Raw genomic sequence first — 8,836 nt, 5'->3', positions numbered from 1 at the left:
TGAATGCTAAGAAAATGTTTGTGGAAGTAAAATCTTTGTCTTCGCAAAAGAACTCTCTCCTAATCTCAAGGTGCTCCACGCGTGGGCGCGCGTGCACACACACACACACACACACACACACGAACGACTCTATAGGAGGATAGATGCAATGAAAAAGAAATTGTAAAGCCCTTTTAAAAAGCATTTCACCAATGTGATTTCGGTGTTTACCACAAGCCCGTGAGAAAGATGTTATGGCCCCATTATATATCGGTGAGGAAACTGAGACTTGCATTTGTTAAGGACCTCCTCAGGTTTATACGGCTAGAACGTGGGAAGCCCAGGAGTGGAATTCAGGTGTCCTCATCCCAGGACACTTTCCCTGTATCCCACTGCTCCCACCTAAAATTAATACCAACAAGTAACAAGCATGGGCTGCTTCAGAAAGAAGACCAGCAAACCTGTTTGCTCCCGATATTCAGTTCCACTGCCCTCTCTCCTCCCCTTCGAATAGATGGTCCCCAGATCGCCTTACAGACCGCCCTCTCTCCTGACTACCTCTCCTTACATCTATGCCACTCAACTGAGTGCTTACTTAACGTTTTGTTTCTCCTGTATATATGTTTGGTTGCCCCAAAAGATTGAGGGCCCAGACCATGCTTTCTATGCCTCTACATTCCCCACAGCACTCAAATGCTGGGCTCATAGTAGGGCTTTTGTAAACACTTATTTGGTGGGTTGATAGTGCCAGCAGCTGGGGCCTGGGCAAGGTCTGAGGAGGCACAGGTGGAGATGAGGGACAAACCCTCAAAAACAGATAACCCCTGTGTGAGCCTCACATCGGTTTACAAATCATTTTCATGCACATTATCTCTAGATCATGTTTTGATCCAATCAACAAAACTTCCCCAAGTGCCTACTAACTGCTGTGCCGAACACCAAGCTGGGTCAGGAGTTGAATCATCACAACCTCATGAGGTAGGTATTCCCACTTAAAGGAAAAGAAGACTGAAGCCCAGAGAAACTGAGCTCAGGTTTGAAAGATCCTAGAGCCTAGGCAGTAGGCTAATTTCCTCTCCTCTCTCCAGGGTCCTGTGGATATACGTGAGCCACCAAGGCAAAAGGGCCATTTCTCAAACAGTGTGCTGGTTAGAAGGCAGGGCCCACCCCATTTGTGTGGATCAGTCTCCCCTTACATACATGACAAACCACATGGGCTTGTTATGATCCGTTTGGCACAATGCCCGGTTCACAGGAGGTCCAGAAAACTGTTCGCAGGAGTGAGAGCTGTGTTGTAAGAGGTCTGTTAAATGTGGTACACAGTAAGTTCAAGCGTATTCGGCATGTCCTGTGGAGCAGCCATGTAGAGCGCTCCCCTGGGTGGGGCTGTGACTCATGGCCCCAGCGTAGGTTCCAGGTCGGGATGCGGAGCTGAGCTCCGAGCAGCCACGAGTTCTGGGTGGAACCCTGGAGCGAGCGAGGAGAGGAGAGGGGCCGGCGGCCCACTGCCGGAATCGAGCGGCTCCCTCTACTGGCGAACTCGGGGAATCACCAGGTGTTTCCGTGTATCTGTGTGTCACCGTGTCACGAGGAGTGTCACAGGTGTGTCAGCGAGTGTCGGTGGAAGTGCCAGCACGGGTAGAGGTGAGTGAAGGTGCCTGCTCATGGAGCAGTGTGGGTGCGACAGTGCCATGCGGGCCCGTCTCTGCAACCACAGAATGTACACACACAACCGTATCATGGAATACAATTTACTTTGGGGCTGGAGGCGGAGGGGGAGTGAGGAGGGCGGCTCTAGGGCTGCATATTATCAGAGATTACTTCGTGAAGTGATTAGGACGAAAGTCGGTTCCAGCTGAGTCTCCTCACCAACCCCATACCGATGGGAGGAATTCAGGACTGAAGAACAGTTCTTGGGAAGGCACTCTATCCCCTAAAGGAACTGACGACCCAAGAAAGGGTTAACGTTGAGCCCTACAGTGGCTTCAATCATTGGCTCAGAGCACTGTCAATCAGAGTTCTGGGGCGGGGTTCTCGGGCCGCCTGCGGACTGCCCAGGGCCCCTCGCTTGCCCCTAGACCCCCACATCATTTTACTTCTGGGCTGCGCCCACACCCCTATCTTGGTGGAGACACCTTCCTGGGCCTGGAGGAAGAGCAGATCCGGGCATCCTGGCTTCCCCACTCACTCCAGCTGCCTGGCTTCCTGATAGATGGTGATTATTATATAATAGACCTGCTGGACAGAACCGTGCCAGCGCTCGGAACACTTTGCCCCCTCCTCGAAGCGTGCCCCAAGGTCTGGCACCAGCCGCACCAGAGCCCGCCGCCCAGCTCTGCCGGCTCCCCCAGCACCACCTCCATCCCCGGGCGGGAGACCCCTGGGCCACCTTCCCCGGTGGACCTGGGGCCACGTCTTGGGATGGGGCGGGCGCCAGGCTGGGAGTCGGGCGGGCGCCCAGCAGGTCTCAGTGTCGGCCTGCAGAGTTTGGCTTTACCAGCGCCTCGCCGGGATTGTGGGACCCACCTGGCCCCTCGAACCTGAACTTGGAACTTGGGAGCCAAAAGAGGTGGGGATAGGGGGCGCGGGGGCCAGGGTGGAAAGGGAAAGAAGTTTGGGAAAGGTGCGGGGGCAGGAAAAAGGAGCCTGGGTGAGGGGGCCGGCAGGGGCAGTGGGGGAGGGACTCTTATCCTGACAGGGCTCCCGCCTTCCCCGACTGGAGGGTTTGGAAAAACTGAGCAGGCAGCCAAGGCTTGGCTGGAAATCCTGCAGCCCACCCTCCTGGGGACACAAAGCTGGAGGGCGGAGGCAGGGCGGGGGAAGAGAGCACGACCCCGGGGAGGGCAGGGCCTCTTTTGGGGCTGGGGGCCCAGGGGCCAGGTCCCTGGGGAGGGGGTTCCTGGCGCTGTCTCCCTGCAGTCTGTTTCCCCCTTCTCCTCCACTCCCCCTCTCCTCGCCCCCCCTCCTCCCCCTCCCCGGCTCCAGTCTTGCAGATTGCGGGCAGACTTAACTCCTTGAGTGCCAGCCTGGTGGACTCCGAGGTGGTGACGCTGGGAGGGAGGGAGGGAGGGAGGGAGGAGACTCCGGACCCCACTCCCACCACTGTTTAACACCTTGTGGCCCGGAACGCAGTCTCGGGATCTGGGCTGGTCAGAGCCCTGGAAGGTTGCCTGGTACTCGAGGAGAGATACACAAAACCCGGCACCCGAGAGCTGCGTAATCTGGCCCATTCTGCTGCCAAATCTTAACCGTCTACACTCCCGCCACCCCAGTCCTCTGTGTCTCTCCCTCCACTCTTCGGCTACCCTCCCCCCACTACCCGACCCACCAGTCGTTACAAAGGTCCCCGACCGACAGAAGGCTCGTGAGAACCCGGAAGTCTGGGTTCTGTGGCTGCCCCAGCATTCTCTGTATCCTCTGTGAGGCCCAGCGCGGGTGACCACAACCCGTACCTCTTTTGCCTCCAGGGGGCTCCTTCACCTTTCTGCGGGGGTAGCTGCCCAACTGAGGCAGGGAATGGTAGCCTCCGCCAGCCCCGGCTGGAACAAGGGCCTGAGTAACTGGAAACCCTGACTTCACCTCCACCCTAGCCCCTTTCTCGGGCAACACCGCCTCCGCCATCAGATTGGCCTTCCAGTTCGGCTCTGAATGACTCTGCCCGAGCAAAGTAAACCAGGCCAGGCAGGAAGGGGTTAACGGAGCTAGCCGACTCCGTGTGAGAGCCAGGTGAGGCACCGCCCATCTTGGCCCTCAGGTGTGTGTGGGTGGGGACGTGGAGGGACACCGACCTAGGGGCCGCTTTTTTGCCCCCTGGTGGCTAGATCTGGCCTAGCAGTGGCAGGCGGAAGCTGCGCGCCGCGCCGGTGGGGATGGGTGGAAAGATTTTGCAGACAGTTAGAGGACTCCTCCCGCGCCAAGAACACTTCCGGAGGGAAAGAGAATCCTCTGGGAGAGCTCGTGGAAGCAGGGAACTCCCACAGGCCCTGCCATGTCCCCCTCACTCAGCGGGCTGCCTCAGCCACTTCCAGATCTTTGCCCTGGGGGACTCCACTCGCGGGTTTCAGGTGCCCAGGGACCTGGAAGAGGGAGGAGGGAGTGAAGACACAGGCTCTGTCTCAACCTAATAGAGGAGGTCAGTCGTGGGGCGCTGCCCCTCACCTTCTTTTTCTTCTTGTGCCCCCAGCCTTCCCAGAACTCCCATTCCCTCTGGACCCCAGCATCAAATTCAAACCTGTAGTCAGGCTTCGGAGCTCCTACCAGCTACCCTGGCACACCTCAGCTACCCTCCCCTCCAGCCAAGCGGCCCTCGGGGTTTCTCCTCATAAAAGAATCCCTCTTGAGGGGTTCTAGGTGCTCACAACCGCTTCCCCTTATCCCCCTCAGGGCTTGAGACCCTTCCTCCCCTCCACCCCAAGCCCTTCCAGGTTACTGAAGGCCTTGTTCTTGCGGGCTTCCTTCCTTCCTTCTTTTTTGCTGTTCCTTTCAATTGGCTCACTTCCCTCCCTCTCCCCATTTCCCATTATCCTCTAAGACTCTTTCTTTCTTTCTTTCTTTCTTTCTTTCTTTCTTTCTTTCTTTCTCTCTCTTTCTTTTTCATGTTTATTTGTTTTGGAGAGAGAGAGACAGAAAGTGCATGCATGGAAGGGGCAGGAGGGGCAGAGAGAGAAAGAGAGTATCCCAAGCGGGCCCCGAGCTCACTGCCAGAGCCCAACTCGTGACCTGAGCCGAAATGAAGAGTCAGGCCGACTGAGCCACCTGGCGCCCCAAGAATTCCTTTTTATATAGGCACTTCATGCACACAGGGACCCTGACTGACTCAACACTTCCCTTTCCCTCCTGGAATCCTTCTCTGACCAACCCATGGACTTATTCATTCAAAAACCATTTTTCAGGACCTACTATGCACTGGGCACCGGGCACTGGATGAGACGATGCGTCTATGTTGGGGAACAAGACAGATGTGTCACCCTCAGAGCCTGCAGTCTAGGTGGGGATGGGTAAGTGAACAAATGATCTCAGTTCATTGTCATGAAGCCTTGGGGAGCATCTCAGAGAGACACCTATCCTGGACTTGGGAGTCTGGAAAGTTTCCGGCTTGGGAGCAACATCTGAGCTGAGACTTACTCTAGCCTAAGGTGTGGTTCCGCCCAGGTGAACAGTACATCTCACTGGAGGCCTAAAGATAGAACAAGATTCCAACAAGGGACCTCACCAGATGTTGGGGGGGGGGGGGAATCTCTAAGGCTGCACTCCCAAACAACCCATTTCTTTTTTAAGATTTTATTTTTTGGGGCGCCTGGGTGGCTCAGTCAGCTGAGCTTCCTACTTCGGCTCAGGTCACGATCTCACCGTCTATGAGTTCGAGCCCCGCGTCGGGCTCTAAGCTGACAGCTCAGAGTCTGGAGCCTGCTTCGGATTCTGTGTCTCCCTCTCTCTCTCTAACCCTCCCCCACGCATGCTCTGTCTCTCTCTGTCTCAAAAATAAAATAAAACATTTAAAAAAAATTTTTTTTAAGATTTTATTTTTTATTTTTCTGACTTTTTTTGAGATTTTATCTTTTAAGAGCCCACAACCCCAAGATCAAGAGTCGCACGCTCTACCGACCGAGCCAGCCAGCTGTCCCCCAAACCACCTATTTCTAATAAATTTTCCAAGTCCCAAAAGAAAGAGGACTAACCTGAGAATCTAGAGTATGTGACCTTGGCCTAGTCACACCCAGTCTCTGGGCCTTAGTTTTTTCAAATGGAAATCAAGAGGGTTGGAGTTTCTCTTCAGGCTCTTTATCGGGAAGATAGCAATTAAATAGAAGGCTTGGTTAGTTAAGAGAGAAATACTCACTTAGCTCTGGTGGGCTTGGGGAGGGATAGCAGCTTTCAGAAGCCCAGGAGAGGCTACCACAAGCAGGGGCCCAGAGAAAGCCACCTCCTACCCCTCACCGTACACGTTGACTGCCAGGTTTTTTTTTTTTTTCCTTCAATGTTTATTTTAATTTTTTTATGGCAACGTTTATTCATTTTTGAGAGACAGACCGCGACGGGGGAGGGGCAGAGAGAGAGAGATGGAGACACAGAATCCCTAGCAGGCTCCAGGCTCTGAGCTGTCAGCACAGAGCCGGACGTGGGGCTCGAACTCACAAACTTCGAGATTGTGACCTGAGCTGAAATCGGACATTTAATCGACTGAGCCACCCAGACACACCCTATTTATTTTATTTTTGAGAGAGCGAGGAGAGAGAATCCCAAGCACGCTCCACGCTATCAGCACAGAGTCCCACATGGGGCTCGAACTCACAAACCTGTGAGATCACGACCTGAGCCGAAAACAAGAGCTGGCCACTTAAACGACTGAGCCACCCAGGAGCCCCATCGCCTGGCAATTCTGAGTGCTGGGAAATTTCTGAGTGCAGAAATTTAATTTCTGCCATCAACTGAAGGCAAGAGTCCTTCTAAGACGGTGCCGGGAGGAGCGAGCATGGGGGCAGGGAGCACACATAGGATACATTTAGTTGCCGCATTAATTTGCTCTCAAGTGTAGCACTCCAGAGCTTCTGTTTTTAATAGAATGTTCGCAAGTAAGGAAACTGAGGCCCAGAGTGGTGAAAGGACTTGCCCCACACCACGTGGCTGGTGAGCAACGGCTAGAAGCGATGCCCAGGCCTCCTGATTCCCAGTCCAGACCCTTTCCACCACACCACTGTAGCATTTGCTTCCAACTTTCCATTGGACTTCTTCCTGTGTCTGGCTCATTTCCCTGGGAGGCCACGAGATCTGGGAAGGCAGGCTTGGCCTTCTTATCTGGACATCCCCCAGAGCCTGGTGCGGAGCTCTGAACACAGGGAGGGGTGCCCAGATGCCCCAGGCACCCCCATCCCCCCTTTTCTGTCCCATCATGAGTCTCTTTACAGGCACGGAACTCTCTGGCCCAAGGGGAAAATGGCACCCCTGGACTGTGGACAACCCCCTGCACGAGGCATATCCTCAGTCCCAGCAGGGCCTAACGCCTGCTCTGTGACTTCCAGAAACCGCTCTGTGATGGACTTCTGGGGGCCTTATTTTCTCCATCTGTCAAGACCCACAGCCCCTTCTAATTGCATAGGGTACTTGGAACTTGAAGTCCCAGATGAGGAAATGTTTTTACGAGACGGAACCCTGAGGTAAGGGAAGAAGCTTCACGATCCAGTCTGTTTCGCAGAATCCCGCAGCCTCGGGACCCCGTCTGCTCCATCTGCTGGGACTAGGGTACCGCCTCACGGGGTGCCCACACCCTCGCACTGTGCTGGGCCCCACGGAAGTTGCGGGATACGAAACCTGAATCTATTCTGCGACCCCGCCAACTAATTTCCCACAACCGAAAATAGTTTCACCAAGGAATCCCAATTTTCACTTGTATCTCCTGGGGCTGCTCCGGTTTATTACCTACAACGCCGCTTGTTAAAATTCCCTTCCCCCTTTTCTGCTACACCTTGCGGCAGCTACCTGTCTCTCTGCCTCTCTCTGTCCTCTGGAGTCAACACAGCTTTTCTGCCTCTCTTTGCCCGCTCTCTTCTCCTTAGCGTATGGACCGGCTTAGCCTGTCAGGCTTCATTATTTTCCGTTTCTTTCACCCGTTACCCAGATTCTAACACACAAGGAAGCTGCTTGGTTCCTGCCTCCTGTTTCTCCCCGGCTATCCCTCCAGTTCTCTGTATCACAAAAGCCCTGGAACTGAGTGGGCCTAGACAAGATTTCCAACAACAGGTGAGGGATAAAATTATCTTGGGGTGGGGGCAGGGAGAGGGGAGGCAGAGGGAGGCTGAGAACGCTCAATGATGGATAAGTTTTGATCCTCTAACAGGCACCTGCCCTCAAGGAGCTTATGAGGTGGAGACAGTTAAAACACAATAAACGTTGCTAAATAATTGAAAGATGTGGACCTGATGTGATCAGCGGGGCATCCTCGGGGAGACCTGTGGAGAAAGAGGAGATTGACGTCAGGTCCAGGGGAGGGCAAGAGCTTAGTAAGGGGCACAGAAAGAAGAAAAGCAATGGAATCACAGATCTTGGTGGGAAGGGGCCTCAACAAAGAACAGCTACCTAGTTCGGGTTCTTTCTGATGCTCAGCTAACAGCCCTGGCAAGCAGGGGATCAGTCACCGTCTTCTTGAACACCTCCAGCCGTGGGAAACTTACTGTCTCCCAAGGAAGCCAGTTCCATTTATGAACATTTGTGGGGTTTTTTTTTTAAGTTTATTTCTTTATTTTGAGAGAGAGAGAGAGAGAGAGGGAGCTTGCGCACCAATGGGGGAGGGGCAGGGAGAAAGAGAGAATCCCAAGCAGCCTTCATGCTGTCAGCACTGAGCCTGATGCGACGCTTGATCTCATGAACCATGTGATCATGACCTGAGCCGAAGTGATGAGTCAGACATTCACTTAACCGACTGAGCCACCGAGGTGACCCTGGTTTTTGTTTTTAGTTAAAGTTATTTCATGTATTTAAAGTAAGTCTAGGCCCAACCTGGGGCTTGAACTTACAACCCTGAGATCAAGAGTATATGCTCTACTGACTGAGCCAGCCAGGCAGCCCTAGGAATGAGCATTTGTTTTTCCTTCCTTTGAGCTGAACTCTCTCCCAGTGGTCTTTACTTATTAGTCCGCACGCGCTACCTCCTCGGGTCACAAAATGTAAGACTAGTTCTTCCTCCTCATGATAACCCTCCACTTATTTGAGCTTCAGTGACTCCTGACTCTTCTCCTCCTACCCAACCTAAATATTCCCAGTTCAATAAACCCTCACTCCCATGATAACACCTGGCCAACTTAGAGTCAAGCAAGGCTGTCAATCCTCTCCTTTATTCCAAATACCGTATCTCTATTAATCC

General features: G+C 53.6%; 1 long non-coding RNA gene across 4 annotated transcripts; it reads left to right on the top strand.

Annotated features, from left to right (window-relative positions):
• Positions 1 to 2,278: 2,278 nt before the first annotated feature.
• LOC144612897 (uncharacterized) lies at positions 2,279 to 8,183 on the top strand. Of its 4 annotated transcripts, none has more exons than XR_014135319.1 (4): positions 2,279 to 3,705; positions 4,872 to 4,976; positions 6,885 to 7,133; positions 7,595 to 8,183. It is a non-coding gene; the product is annotated as an uncharacterized LOC144612897 (long non-coding RNA). The 4 variants fall into 4 exon arrangements; XR_013550033.2 differs by having other exon boundaries at positions 6,885 to 7,716; positions 7,814 to 8,175; XR_014135320.1 differs by having other exon boundaries at positions 2,279 to 2,548; positions 6,885 to 8,178.
• The last annotated feature ends 653 nt before the right edge of the window (positions 8,184 to 8,836 follow it).

This window comes from Panthera onca, chromosome D1 (assembly GCF_046562875.1).
Source record: "Panthera onca isolate mPanOnc1 chromosome D1, mPanOnc1 haplotype 2, whole genome shotgun sequence".
In the NCBI taxonomy this organism is placed as follows: Eukaryota; Metazoa; Chordata; class Mammalia; order Carnivora; family Felidae; genus Panthera; species Panthera onca.
The sequence above is the reverse complement of the archived record's forward strand: the minus strand, read 5'-3'. Positions and strand labels throughout refer to the sequence as shown.